Source organism: Camelus bactrianus, chromosome X (genome assembly GCF_048773025.1).
Source record: "Camelus bactrianus isolate YW-2024 breed Bactrian camel chromosome X, ASM4877302v1, whole genome shotgun sequence".
Lineage (NCBI taxonomy): Eukaryota > Metazoa > Chordata > Mammalia > Artiodactyla > Camelidae > Camelus > Camelus bactrianus.
The window spans coordinates 69,065,552-69,082,175 of record NC_133575.1 but is presented as its reverse complement, the minus strand read 5'-3'; the positions used below and the strand labels follow the sequence as shown (position 1 = coordinate 69,082,175).

General features: G+C 33.0%; 1 protein-coding gene across 6 annotated transcripts in view; it reads right to left on the bottom strand.

The window, feature by feature from the left end:
- Positions 1 to 16,624, bottom strand: part of DACH2 (dachshund family transcription factor 2) — a 501,910-nt gene that overhangs the window by 374,847 nt on the left and 110,439 nt on the right. The gene's annotated exons all lie outside the window — the stretch shown is intronic.

Sequence of the window (16,624 nt, the reverse complement as noted above, 5' to 3'; positions counted from 1 at the left end):
AAAAAAATCTTCTTAAATTCCGCAGAAATTTTAGATAGGTTACACACAATGAAACACCAGCAGGGAAGAGCACAAAGAAGGTAAGAAAGCCTGAATTGCTATTAGATAGTATTTTAAATATATGAATAACATCATTACATTTCTGGTCTAATCCCCACTGAGTAAAGAATAATGTGAAATGTCATGTAGTTTAGGGCTTTTCTATATATGAAGGCAAGGAAATATGGTTATAGATTTCTGTTGAAGAAAATGGCCTCGGGTCGTAACAATTCCAAAAAAAGATTCAGCAATATTGTGCTTTTTCCCTTTCTCTCAAGAGCCTTCCTTCCCATCCCATTGGGTATTCCAATACCTTGTAGGGAAAAAAAATTCCCTTCTGTTTTTTTTTCTCATTTTTTATTTGGCCAACAGAACAATGAAAATAAGCCAAAATCCATGTTATGTCTTAATTTCCTAAACATGGAGCCATTAATCACACAGCTCACTATATACTTATCTCTGAAGCAATACTGAACTATCTTCCATCTTCCCCAAAAGGGTTACACATGCACACACACACACACACACTCAGACACATGCACATACACGCATACACATTCATACACACATCCGCACAAAATAAGTTAAACACATACAAAAGAGATCAGTAAAAAAATCCACATAATTAACTTAGTTAACAAAACAACTATTCTTTCCAGGAGTAGAGTATTTCCTGGTGTTCATAAACCCTTTAATGAAGAACAACAAAATTTAAAATGACATACTATAATAAAATTATAAGGACAGTAATTTGGCTCTTTTGAGCCTTACCTTTAAGTAGTACAGAAACAGGAATCTCCCCTTAATGCCCACTACAAAAATACACGATATACATAAGTTCATCACCTCTTCATAATCTCTTCTTCTAGGAGCATTTTTCTTAAAAGACTCCTGTTTTGTTTTGTTTTGTTTGTTTGTTTTTGAAAGGTAACTGCCTTCCTGCTTAAAGGTCTATAGAAATATTTTTAAATAAATTGCTAATGCAAACATGTATCTGGGGTTTCTGGGGAAAGTAAGTGGGAGTGAAGGAAGGTGAGCATTTTTTTCACCTACTCTTATGTTCTGTCACTTGATTGTCAGAACTATTTGATTTTGCTTTATAGTTCACTCACCCACTCTGCTTTCAAATGACATTTTCTTACAGTATACTCATACATACCAAGGCAATGATAATGTATACTTCTTTAATCCAATGGGCTGCCTATCACTAAATTTGAGGATTTTTTTCCTTTTACCAGAGATCCCCCTTTTTAACTCATAAAACTTTCTGAACTCAACAGAACACTTTTGGCTGTCACCATAAATACATAATTATACTACATTAAAAATAATATAAATCTTCTATAGCCTGAGCTTCGTAGATTCTTTAAACTTAGATTTTAAAATTACTGAATACTGAAACATTCTTGTTAGAATCATCCAATGAATATATAAACGCCCATGAATTAATTGTCCTTTTGTTAAGGATTTTTAAATTTCTAAGAAAATTAGGAGCCTACTTTGACTTTTGAAAATTTCTCATTTGCCTTGTCAAATGTGAGAATGTATTTTGCAATACTGTCCAACACTAGGTAAAACTCTAGCACCTTAGGAACTATAAACTAATTACATATGTTTTATTTTTTATATTCAAAATAAAACATGAATTTTATGCTTCTGAATTTGTTCTTTCTGTGATGTTAACTAATTTATTTTCGATTTCCTTATACTTTTCCAAATGATCCAGATTTTAGAAAATGTTATGAAACAAACAGATGATGCTACAAATATCAGCTCAGTATGAAACAGCTCTCATCTGGGTTTCCTGGAGTTGGCCCAGAATGTTTTATACCCCCTCTAAATCCCATTGTCTCTCAAAGTTACCTTTTTTGCTGCTTCTCCCCATTTCTAAATCTGGCTATGAAATTAAAACCATGAATAAAGTGCCTGAAATTCACTCAAACTTACCTTTGTGGATAAAGCATACATATGACCACATTATGACGAAGACACTGACAAAATGGGGTTACACTTATTTAACAACATTGAGTTAGATGCTATACTCAATGCAACACTAATAGAGCTATTATCAATTGAGGTCCTACAATACACGATGGTAATTAGTAAGGGTCTCTATACAGTTAACTAGCTCCAAGCATCATCAGTGCTGCACTGCATTAGGACACTGATTATCCTTACTATAGAGAGACTCTCCTCAACATACTAGTTATGACTAGAAGGTGATTCTGCTCTGCTGAGACCCAAGGAATAGATAATGAAGAGCTGGCTATATTTTGAATTTGTCAAGATCATTTTTACCCTGTACCACTGATAAATGAATTTTCATACTTTGATTCTTCTAACTTGTAGTGTGTGAATGCAAGGGAACAAAGTTAATGGTAATGGTTGCTATCCAGAGTACCCTTCTCTGATTGGAGTCAGTTTAATAGAAGAGTCATATAGAATTCTTAATTTTGAAACCTAAACTTAGATAACAGAATCACATTTACTAGTAGAGAAACGGCATATGAAACACATGACAAAAGCAACAAAGTAAAGAGTCCAATTAAGAACCCACAGACTCTCACTTGGTGGGGAGGGTATAGCTTAGTGGTAGAGTGCGTGCTTAGCATGCATAAGATCCAGGGTTCAATCCTCAGTACCTCCATTTAAAAAATAAACCTAATTACCTCCCCACAAAATAAAAAAAAAAAAAACTCACAGACTCTTTGGACTTTAGTATTTCAGTCCTTCTGATGATAAATTGAAAATTCACTGTCAAGTATCACATAAGTCCTACCTCTGATGTGAGGTACCTAAATAGAATGCTAATTTAACTAATTCTTCAAAGAGGGGAAATTACTTAAAACAGAGCATTTTTATACAGTCAAACTTTGAGATGATCTACGCCAATGGATTTCAAATTGAACTCTAAAGAACTTCAGTAAATTGCCAGTGGGTAGTAGAAGGAGAGGTAAGAGGGAGTCAATCCCTTCAATTAGCGAAGCTCTTCTTTGTCCTATGTGATATACTGGGTGTCTGACCTGCTCTAGTTTACCACCTGCAACAATAACTACTTAACACATGAGGAGATTAGCCCCTGAGATATTCAATTATTTGGCCAAGGTCACACAGAAAATTAGTATCAGAAGTCTGTAGACTCCTAATTCACACTGTCGCCCCTGAATGTGTCACCCTGCTTCCTCTACTGTATATGAGGGAACCACTTGTTGAACTCTCCCCAAAATACTGTCGTATCTGTTTTATTCCCATGGAAACATAAGGCTGATAGACATGCTATGCATTTAGAGATTAGAATAGACAAAATTCATGGCTCCCTTGATCTCTATACTAGTGTTTCTTTCTAGATCACACTGCTTTTATTTTTTGTTTGTTTCTTTGTTTCAATTGAAGTATAGTCAGTTACAATGTGTCAATTTCTAGTGTACATACAGCACAATGTCCCAGTCATGCATATACATATATATACATATATTTGTTTTCATATTCTTTTCCATTAAAGGTTATTACAAGATATTGAATATAGTTCCCTATGCTATACAGAAGAAATTTGGTTTTTTGTTTTAAATCTGTTGAGACATGGAAGCAACCTAAATGTCCATTGACAGATGACTGGATAAAGAAGTTGTGGTATATTTATAAAATAAAATACTCAGCCATAAAAAAAGAATAAAATAATGCCATTTGCAGCAACATGGATGCTTTTGTATATTTTTTAGAGTTTTTAATAAAAAATTGGGGGGAGGTAATTAAGTTTATTTATTTTAGTAGAGGTACTGGGGATTGAACCCAGGACCTCCTACATGGTAAGCATGTGCTCTACCACTGTGCCATACCCTCCCCGCTAGACCACGCTGCTTTTAAAGCAGAGGTTGCAAACTGGCAGATAAGGCTTGCCAAATATATTTTATGTGATCTTCCCAGAGATTTAAAAACCTGGAATTTTACATAAAATGTGAATTCCTAGAAGGTTCTCTCTTTAAAAAGAAAAAAAGGAAGATCTTACGATACTAGCAAAGCACAACTAGATAAAATGGAGAAGCAACAGCTACCCATAGACACAGCATGCAGTCTCCTGTCCCCTATAGGTCCCAGAGTTTTCTATAATCTTATACCCAGTTCTGGCTCTCCAAATGAATTTATATTATTTCCCTGGTTCCAGTAGTAATTTGAGTTTTAGAGTCACTATTTGAAAATTTGTGAGTATAATTTACTCAAGCATTAGTCAATTTCCCCAAAGAAAATGTGAGATATCTGGAAACTTTCATAGGTGTGTATGCTATTGATCAAGAATGCACTGAAAGTACTGGATTAACTATCCACCTAAAAGGTCACATGGACTCCCTTCACGGAGGAAAGACAAGCCTCTGACTCTTGTAGTAGACACCATTTTACAATTTTTTTTCCACAAACAGGAAAGCACCTAAAACAAGTTGTACTAGATGAAAATAGATTCAATAAGAAATAAACTCTGATTATACTCAGAGAAATAGTATCATTCAATCAGAATAGTAACCATATATTTAAAATTCCCAAAGGTCAATAAAAATGTTTCCTACACTTTGATATCTGAATACACTGCAAAATGATTGTACACCTTAAAATATATAATTTTTACTTGTCAGTTACACCTCAATAAAGCTGGGGAAAATGTTTCTTATGCTTCTAAATGGGAGTCAACTGTTAACCTGACATCTAAGGCCATATTGTGGGTACTGCTAAATTAGGCTTTAGCTGTTCTTCATACAGACAAGATCTTTTAGTCTTCTAATGTGTTTTCTCTGGCCAAATACAATAAACAAAGCGTTGATCTGGGAACAAATGTAATAAATAAATAGGACTTAAATCAACCAATGCCCTGCCCCTCCCTCCAACTTTATCTGTAGAAGAAAAATGACCAGTAAATATGTGTTGGTAATTTTTTTTAGGTTCTCTTTGGAGACATGATTAAATCGTGTTAACTGTTGCATTTCCACTACTGGAGCTTTCCTCACTCTTAGCTAATAACTTTATTCATTGTATATGTCAACTCTTGCTCCACAGCAGCTGTTATAAAACTATATAATCTCTTTAGGGATCCTGGAAATTCTTTGACAAGCAATTATGTCAAAAAAAAAAAAGGAACTGAAATATTTTTCATTATAAAAGTATAAAAATAAAGGCCTGGTTATTTTAGCCCTATTTAAGTTTCCAAGGGGCACCCAAACAATCCCTTGATCACTTGAATCTCTGATTCAAGCCCCAAACAATTAAAATAGACTATTTTCCTCCTTTCATAAATGTATTTTTCCTAGAACTATTTGCGAATAACAAAAACTTTGGTCATATTAAATACGTTTCCTCTGAAATATTTTGGTGCATCAGCTTGCTCTTTAGTCAGTGGATTTAAATTCAGAGTCTAGAGAAAAAAGAAAAGGAAAATTAAATATAGGATGGTTTGGTTGATAGTAAAGATAAATGAGCCTATATGGCATTTTTAAAATGTAAGAAAAAGGGTTTCAATATATGTACATATATTGCAAATATGTCATATAAATGACCTCTGATTATTAGATAACCTATCTGAAATCATTTCTATTGTATAAAGCTTTAAATATCAAAATTCTTCAAAATCTTCATAAAATTTAAACTATTCAATGCTGGGTCATAATATCCACAGTATTTCTGTTGGAAATTTTTCTCAATACCATCTTGCTCTCCATATTTATAGGTTTGTCTAAAGACATCATGAGTGACCCTTTGAATCTTGTCCTTTGATCTGTATGGGGGTTCTAGCCAGCCTTTTGTAAGGGACTTTTTAAACCCTGTTACACTAGTTAAATTTGATGTCTTCCAGGTGATGATTATGTCTTGTTATATGTTCAGAATGACTCACAGAAAACACTAAGTAAATGTGCCAGAAACCAAACCAAAGATTTATGGGAGATGTACATGAAAGTCCTTGAGACACTGGGCACAATCACTGCTTTATCAGCTTTTAGTTAGCTTTGGTTTTGATGGCTTGATACGACACTGAGATAATAGTCAATTGGCCTACTTCTAAATAGGATGCTGCCAATGTAGAGAACTTAGTGGCAGTCCCCAATTCTGAATTTCTCATTAAACCGTTTCCTTCATGGCATTTATAATAATGTGTCAATATTGTATCTGTTTACTTGTTTTAGATCTATCTTCTCTCTGAAAATACAATCTCCCTTGAAGAATGGGTTTAGTTTTCTTGTTCACAGAGTAGGTCCTCAGTAAATATTTGTCAAATGAAATGAACTTTGGCTGTGTGAAGGGACACTTTACTCATATTCAGATCTGTCACTGTAGAGTCTTCAAGCTTATTTTCATAAAACATATCTCAGAGCCCATTTCTGTGTTACACTGATTTACCTTATTGATGATGGGGCTTCATTTATATAAGGACAGCCATGGTATTTTAGAATCTGAGTAGTTTCACTGAGTCACTAAAGTTGATCAGAAATACCGTGAGCCCAGACTTAGTTACTGAATTATTGATGGATAAAAAATAGAGTCATTATAAAGTTATTCATGGAAAGAAAGAATATTCTAAAATTTATTTTAATTATACCTTAATTTTTTCTTACATTGGGTTTATTTGTTTAGTGAAGCTTAAATTAGATGTGAAACACTGACAGTTCTGCAAGCAGAACTCAGCTAAGCTGATTCTAAGAAAATGAGTTCATTTGCCAATTGATTATTCTGGTAATCCTATCTGGTTTAGTCTAGCTGCAGATGAAGACAATCAAGCAGGGTCAGAGCAAAGAAATCTTGGCCTGGATATGCTCTCAATGTATTACTAAGGGATGGGAGTGGGAATGAAGAGGATTACTTATTTGAAAGTCTGTTAAATCCTTTACGTTCATCCCTTGACTTAGTCTCTGACAAGGACCACTCTACCACTAAAATAAAAGAAAGTAGTAAATTAAAATAAATTAAATAGAAATTAAAATAAAAACAAAATACATGTTCCTCACCAATTAAGATAACAGAAGCAACTACTTAAAATTACAAATGATTACCTTTTAAAACACTAAATGCAGCTTCTTTTCTGTCCAAAATCTTATGTCCAAAATCACTGTTATATAGTTTTACAGTTAACAGAATAATTTTTTTACCATTAACTGATGGAGCACAACTATTCTGTGTGCAAAAGTGGGTTTGAAACACTGTCCCAATTTTATATATGCAGAAACTGAGATTGATCAGGTTTTAATATGATTCAGTGTTCTTTCACTTCTTGTTGTTGATAATTATCTGAGTATGACTGAAATACTCTTTTTTTCTTGATACTTTTTTCCTTAATCATCTTGTCGCTTTTATGAAACGTGAAGAGCCAACTTCTTTGAGTTAAGGGTTGCTCTTCAAACATACTCATAACTGATATCTAACACTGTGTACTGATCCCACAGAGGACACATTTATCTCTTCACCCTATGATAGCACCTTCTTAGTTCACTATTTATCTACAAATACTTACTGCTCATCAACTATGTACAAAGGCTCTTTGCTATGGGCTATGGAGAATACAAAGATCTTTAAGCATGGTCCCTGATATCAAGAATATTACAATCTGGAAAGAGAGACATAGCATAAACACAAATTGCTACACTAAAAGTCTGTGAGTGGTCAACTCCACACGATATCCTGACCTAGAATAGACACTCAAAAATATCTAATGAATGGAAGTTGAATGCATGATGCTATAATATAATAATTATAAAAGTTTAGATGGTTGCATCACTTATAGCTAGAGTGGTAAGTGAAGTCATTATGAAAGAGAAGAAATATGATTTGGCTCTTGACAAAAAGATAGGTTTTAAAAAAGAAAGAAAGAGGAGAACAATGCTTTAGGAAGTTGAAACTGACAGAATGGGCAGAACAAATTGTTACAAAAATGTTTGGAGGTGAGATCCGTAGGAGGTTACTGCAATGTCCTAAGCATGAAACGACCAGGTTGATACAGGTAAGAATGAAAAGGAAAGGGGATGTGCAACAGAAGTCTAAAGCTAGTATCAGTATGACTTAAAAATTAAATTAACAGGGAAACAAAGTATAGAATGGAGCAAAGGAGAATTCTGAGCTTAGGATTTTGTTTCCAAGAAAATTTATTTTCCAAGTTCCATGAAATCAAGTTATAAATAAATTTACAAACAACAACCTATTCTGTAAGCAACAGTATTAACAGAAAGAACACTCAACAAGACATAAGGAGACTTGGCTATTAGTCTCAACTATGCAACTGCCTGGGTGACCATGAACAAAAGACTTCCTCTTTCTAGATCTCAGTATCCGCATTTGTAAAACCAGGGTTGGAGATATTGACCTCTCTGGCCCATCATAGTGCAAATACTCTATGGTTCTCTGATTCCTGGGTTGCCGAGTATCTCCCTAACATACAGGTAGATTACACTGAAATTCCTCTGAGAAGTTAGTGGCTATTGCAGCTTCATTGCCACTCCTAACACATATTCTGCTTTCTTCCTTTGATTCATAAATAGTTATTGCAATGCCTGTCAGTGGTATTCAGCTAAGGGGCATATCCTTCCAATGTTTCACAAAAGCACTGCCTAAAAATTCTTCAGACATTTTATCTCACAGAGGAAATCAGTAGATCCTTGTTCTGTTTGCATGCTACAGAAAGATGGACTTGAAAAGCTGAGGAGTACACATGTTTCTTTCCACAAGTTTCACTTCTATTGCAATTTCTACATCTCCTTTACAATAATCTGTATTGTAATAAAAACAGAGTTGACATTATCTATCTATATGTATATTGAAGTGAGTTTATTTTCAATTAAATCTTCAACCTCTGCTCTTTAAAGGTTACAGAAATTCAGAATTATATCATGTCTTCCCAGCTCATACCTGGTAGTCCTGAGGTCAATCTAATTCCCCTTTTCAAATGCTACATCTTTTTTAAAAAATATGGTAACTAGAACTAAACATAATATTCCAAATGGGGTTAGAGGAACGTGGTAATCTCATCACATAGCCTGCAGAATTTTAGATCTTTCTTATAACCAGGAATGCAGGTAAAAATGAGCTGTCATTCATCAAGAAAGTCACTGTTATTTCATTTCTCCTTTAGGCAGTTAGTTTTATCTTGGACATCCTGATCAGAAAATCCCTAGAAATAGAGAGAATGAATTACATAGTTTGCCTAACAGTTACATAGAGAAAAACACACCATTCTCGCTGACTGCTGTCTATCATCCCACTTCCTCCTCCTCAGATAAATGTGAAAGAACTTAACAGTAATGTACATTTTCATCTATTTATTGACATATTCAACATTACCTAACCCCATGAGCATCTGTTGAGTTTATCATTTAAAATGGGAACTATACTCAGTATCTTGTAGTAACATATAATGAAAAAGAATATGAAAATGAATATATGTATGTATAAATATGACTGAAACATACATGTACACCAGAAATTGACACATTGTAAACTGACTATATACTTCAGTAAGAAATACAATGTAATACAATACAATACAATGCAAACAACAAAAAGACTAGTGTAACTAGTGGATATCTCCTTGCAGTGTCTAACAAAAGACCATGTACACACAAAGCCTCTAATTACAACGTGGTTAAAATGAACATTCAAAAGGGCTGTGAAACTTTCTGGCCCTTACCTTTGCTGTGAATAAGTTATCATATTCCTTTTAGTAAACTGAGGTCAAATCATCTGCTAATCTTAACATTAACACTGGTTGCCTCTTTTTTTTTTTTTGCATTTTGAAACAAGTAAACGGAATTACGGTTTCTTCCCTTTGCTTTCTTCACTCAGTCCTGTGCTTGTCTCTCTCACTAGGCTGTGATTCTTTGAGAGCAACAAAACCTAATTACTGAACACCCCTCCCAGATAACAAAATGAGCTCTAACATTAAACAACATCATTAAAGTCTTCAGAAGATACATGTTTGATAAAAAGTATTTGAGGTAATGATATTTATTTCAAATGTAAATGTCAAGATAAAGCTTTTCTTTCTAGATCTTATATCCAATCTTTGATGCAATAAAATATTGCTCTTTAATGGAAATTTCAAATAATCTTTATTTCTTTATTATATTCATTATTCCCCAGATTTTGATGTCTACTATTAAAATCTTTCTGGACAGAGTTAGACTTTTTGACATTCTCTAATTTTAATACCTTTTGCCTTGTTGCCATGCCATAAATTGTGCATTATAGAAAATTTCCTCCAACTATTAAAAGAAATGTAAAAAAAAAAAAAAAGAAAGAAAGAAAATTTCCTCCAAGGGAAATTTCCTTTTCAAAGTATGACTGTTGGGGTTCTTCCACACCTTCCATAGTTAGTCTTCTGTTGCTCAAAACTGTTCAGTACTATCTCACTCAAGGTTTTTAAAGCAAGTTTTTGCCTTTCTCTCTCTTGATCTGAATGAAAGAAAATAATTATTTCTCCTTGGTGAAAATCAATATTCTGACACTGTCTTCTGTTTTAGGTGTCAATTTTAACATTTTAGCAAAATCACACAGGCCCACCAACAGGTCTCCAAATAAAATTTTCAATCTATGGGTATCTAAACAGCTTATGCAAATATAAATCTCTTAGCTAAATTCATATCAAGGGTTATGATTAGCACTAAATGAATACCTATGAAGACTGTTAGCTATTTCACCAACTAATATTTTCTTCTGGCCATTTTATTTGTTATAGTGACTAAGTGGAGGTTTTTTCCCCCCTTTTCAGAAGCTGCCTGTGTTATTCCTTTGGTATATTTACCCTTTCCACTTTATCAGTTACTAGAGGTTACTCCCATAACTGTCTTCTCAAATAATGCATAAGCATTGTCTTTATTCATACACAGCTATGTGTATACTCCAACTGTTAGAAGATATGCCCCCTTAAGTCTAAAACTTCACCAGGTTTTAGACATAAAACCTGATGCAATTTTTTTCTAAATGTTTATCAGCCACAGGGTTTTCGAGAAAACTCTTCCTACCATGTTGTCTCTTGATTCAAACAAAATCTTTTTCTTTTAAATGAAAAAATTAAAGAAACAGTGAAAGAATGGACCAAAGAGAAGAACTCCACTCTCCTCTTAGTTATATGAACATGAATCGTTGCTAATTGAAATGATTCAATACTCCCCAGCACCCTACTATCTCATCATGCTTCTCCCAGTGTCTCATAGTCACCGCTTGTTTAGGATGCATTAGTATTACATTCTTTCTCTTCCACAGTGTAGAAAGTGTAGTTGTCTTCACATTCAAAATCAAGAGATTTCAGCCTGCCTCCTCCTCTCTCCAGGGCAACTAGGCCTTCCTTTTTTTTCCATCTACCCATTATAGCCATCCTACATGAGATCTTTAATCTTTTACTCTGCTTACTTGTAAGTCTCTTGGTCTTAGAGTGATCACATCTTGAAGAATGTCTTTGTATCTGTGAATGCTTCCCCCTAAAAATCACATCAAGTGCCCATGAAAGACCACCCAGTTATTTCTGAAGGTGTATTCGTAGGAGGAAACAATACATTTTTGGCCCTGCTCACAAATAGCATGTCCTTATTACCTCACACTCCCCATTTACCCATTACAATCTGCAGCAAACAAAAATTTTAAAAATCAATAGCAATGTCACAAAATAAGCAGACAAGTCTTTACCCACAAATTACGGAGTATTTAGGAATGGGGGAAAAACTCAAAGGTGTTCAAAGCTTTGACTTTCTTTTAAAAGCCTCATTTTCTTTAAAGGCCTTCAATAGGAAAGAAACTAATGTCCTATTTTAATAATATTTTGAGTGCTAAAATCAAAAAAGTAAAATAAAAAACCATGTGCAACACAGGATAAATGTTTTTTTAACTGTAGGAGACAAAATTCATTTGTAAATTACAAAAGCCTGCTAATCAAACAGCTTTTTTATAGCCTTCAAACACTATTGTGGTTCAGCCATTTCATCTGCTGAACATAATATATGTGTAGAATGCAGACCGACATATAAATGTGTATGTGTTCCATCCAGAGAAATAAAATCTTAATACTAGACCGCATGACTTCTCTGAACTATTTTTCAAGAAAAGAGATAATTTTATAATTAACTGTCATCATAAAATGCCAATTTTGGTCTCTTGCTAAATAAAAGGAAAACAAACTACTGAAAGCAATCGTGTATATTTTCAATTAAATGGAAGCAAGTTGTCTTCACAGAAAACTTCCGAAAATCAGTTATAATATGGTTTTGACAACAGCTCAAATGTTAGAATTAAGTTGTGGTTAGGCAAGGCCCATTGTCACAACATAAGGAACTTTACCTCACCAACTTGTCATGTGACAGTAAACAGGCTCCTCCTTTACATGGTCAAAATATTTTAATGCTAACCATATCATTTTACCGAAAACTTTTAAAGGATATGGAATTGCAGGAAGGATAATTATGAGACAAAATTTCGTTTAGCATCTATTTGAAGCATCAAGAACACCTTCAAAAAGGAAAAATGAGGCCCAAAGTCAATGACTTCTTCTCTAATTACTATCTTTTCAAAAAATAAACTTAAGAAAATCTGATTCCAAATAAAGCAGTTAAATTTGACTTTGAAACTCTAACTCATTTGATATACTTAAAATATAATCTAAACATATGTGTCTTGATGGAAAAATTTTATTAAGGAAATATTGTGCTATTAAATAGGAATAAATGCTAAGCACTCTGAAATTCTTGACAAATAGTTTATCTCTAAAACCAGTTTTCCGTCAGGCTGGAAAATGATTAGTGTCATACACTAGATTCTGGCCTTATTTTCCGGTATTTGAATTAGCCCCATGTGCCAGAAAACATGGAATTGAAGCTTCAAGTCTCAAGCCTATGCCACCACATCAAAGGATTTTTGCTAAATACTGATTAATTGCTCCTAACTAAGCTAATATTATGACTTCTTACATACAAGTATTATCACAATTAAAAGTAAGCCTAACTGTTAAAACTAGAATAGAGTACTGAAAAATCATTATTTAGCAACCGGCAAATCTACACTATTTTAGAGTCACTGTCTTTCAAAGTTCAGTAACTTGGTGACATGTTGGAGTGATAAGCATTTTTGTTTACCCAGACTCTAGAAAAGGGAGAGATTAACTGTCTTAGAAAACATGCAAGTGTATGTCTTTCTTTCACCTAAAACAATTATTAGAATGAAGTAGGGGAATATCAGTGAATTGAGACTTTTCTTTGCAAATGAATTCCCCCAAGCTATTCATCTGTTTTAATGGTGCATCTCTTATGAATATTTTTTTTCAAAACATCCATCCTTTTTAAACTTCGTTTTATTTAGCATATCATCTTAAATATGTTTTCATTTGTTTTAAAGATTTTGGTTAAAATTAATCACCTTTACACTGCAGATTTTAGCTAATTTTAAAGTTTATTTATTGGCTATCTGCATTTTTCTGTCATATCTGGTCAGTTCTCTGTATGTATGTGTGTACATATATACATATACACACATATATAATTTAATAATTTCCATTATTAAAATTAATGCCATAATGATGCTCTCTTTATCTCTCTGAATCTACACCTCACAGTATAACTGAAATCATGGACTCTAAATTTTATTCATCTTTGCCCTGGGCCATAATGACTTCAATTTAAGACTCTCAACAACCTTCTTATTAGAATATTTAAGTTTCGAGCATTGTTCTAAAGTATCTAATATTGTTCCAAAGACCAACACACTCATTAAACACACAATAAATATTTGCTGAGTGAAAAGCAAGAGTAATCCAAGGATTTTTCTGACATAATCTCAGTATGTTTTACTATAGGTTTAATCATTGGGAGGCATTAAAGAGATTTACTAACATGGATCAGATGTTTGTTTACTCGCTCATAATCATTACAATTATAGCCATCAAAACAATATCAACAGGTAAGTTAATTTTTTTATTTCTGAATTTTAAATGAGTAGAAATCTCTATTTTTTTTTTCTGATGGAGGTACTGGGGATTGAACCCAGGACCTCGTGCATGCTAAACACATGCTCTACCACTGAGCTATTACCCACTCTACCCCCTCACTGAGGTCTCTATTGTTTTTTATATGCTACAAAAGAAATCCTTTTGAATCTGCAATATTTAACTCAACACCTAAAGGAGAAAAATGGATTTAATTTATTCCGTATTCTTCTGTTCAACTTCATTTTCATGTCAAAATATTCATCATTCTGTCAAATGATATAAGTTGAACACTGTGTTTAGAAATTTTTACAAAAAATAGCAGTTTATTAAGTTTATATGTTTTGTAATCGTGCAAACATGTTTGTATCTATTGAATAAAAAATTTTTAAATCTTAGTACAGTAAGTTCACTATATCTTGGCACCTTGCAAATAAAGCCCTTCCTTAAATGCTGTACTTAATTATGAAACTATTTTACTTTACAGAGGGGGAAAGTGTTAAAAAAATGAATAACAATCTTGCTATGATTATACACACTGAAACACCATTACATCTCTTGAAAGGGAGATACCATTATAAACTATGAAAAAATGCCTTTGCAGTTCTTTTTGAAACATTGGAATCAAATAATAAAAATTATTCAACAAAAAAAGTCATATATAAACTGAGAAATGTCTCAGTATTCCAGTAACCACCATTCCTAGATATCAATTTCATTTATTAAAACTATGATAAGTAATACTCACAGTTTTACCCTGGTGACCTTAAACACTCCAATTAAAACATGAACAACAAAAAGATTGACAGTAGGTCTACACACAAAATAATAAAAGTTATGTAAAATATTACAAATTATATATTGTTGCTGAAAAATGCTTAAAAAGCAGGTACATTTTAAAAGGTTTTTCAAATTTTACCAAACTGCCAGATGGGGCAGAAAAAAAACCAAGCTATTCTTTCATTTCCAAAAGATTATTTCAGGTTTTATATCTGCTTCGACTTAATAATATTGGTGTTAATGATGGATTTTTCATGGGTTTTTCAGAATTATAAAATGTATACCATACTCAAAATATGCTCATCAACAAAAAATTCATCATTCAAAGATAAATATCAAGGTACCACTAAAATATTACTTGACTTGCAAGTTTTGTTTCTTTTAATGCCACTGGAGTAAAAGTGTTTTTTGAGTAAATTACTTATTGATCATATATCCGAGTTCAAACTTTTTGTCTGGAAACTCATTTAACACTGATTTGTGAAAGTTTTTCATTACCAAAAAGAGAAAAGGAGATTCAACCTCTTCTTAGGAAAGGATTCGAGGGAGATGAACTCAAAATCAAAAAGGAATGTATATTAGCTGCATAAATAACACCACTGAACTATTAACAATAGGGTGAAAGTATGCATTTTGTTGATGCATAAAATGTAGAGGTGTGTTTTTTCCTTAAACTTTACAGGTTCCTCAAAATGAAAAAAAAATTGTTGATCGTATTTTCTTGTGGGGGGGAATAGAAAACGGTATTAGTAAGAAATGTCCATTCTAATCCATGTGCTTGGAATTGTGTGTGTTTCACTCTTATGCTCCGTCTATCATTCCTCCAGTGTTTTATATAAAGATACCAACAGAATGGAAGTTTGTGGCAGAGAGGAAACATCCTCAGGAAAGAGATCATTCTGCAAAGTGGTAGTGATTGTGACACTAAAACATCTGATTCTACATTATTATCCTACAAATGCTTATAGTGCCTAAAGGAACAGAAGACAGAGATCTGTCACACTATGGATACCATTATATGGATGCTATATAAACAATGAATCTTAATTAGAGGAAAACAATCTTACAGGAACCCCAAATCTAAAATGAACAGATGAATCAAATATGCAGAAGGAATCATTCTCGTCAGATCTAATCAGAATTTAACACTTTCCTTATCTTCCTCTTTGTCTTCATTACCATACAAGTTTACGATTCTTATAGCACAGGGAACTATATTCAATATCTTGTAGTAACTTATGGTGAAAAGAATATGAAAACGAATATGTGTATATTCATGTATGACTGAACCATTATGCTGCACAACAGAAATTGACACATTGTAAACTAACTATATATTTCAATAAAATATATATATAATTTTAAAAAGTTTACAATTCCTTTTCTTGTCCTAATGATATTAGAAAATCTTATGTTATAGGATAATACAAAAATCACAGATTATGGAGGGTGGCTATTTTAATGTACAGTATCCAAATGTAGTTCACCTCACAGGTAACATTTCCGTATGAAACTTGTACTGCAATATATTTCATCTTAATTTTCCATATGGCTTTGCATTTTATTGTTGAAGTTGATAATACTAGCATTTATATTCAGCATCAAAATCAACATAAATTCATGTTAATTGTAATAAAATTACCTGTAAAAAATTTAAGATATCCTTTTTCATTAAATACACACAAGGCAAAATAGAATAGTCTTATTTCTCCCCTTCTCTTATGGCACATTCTGGACTGATATATAACAGCCACTATCATGTCTCACTTCCCACTGGCTGTGTACCATGGCTCTGTGACACTAGCTCATCATTTTCAAATCTGATCTGAAAGTTTTAAAAATGGAAACTTCCATGATAATCTGCAGGCCTAGCTT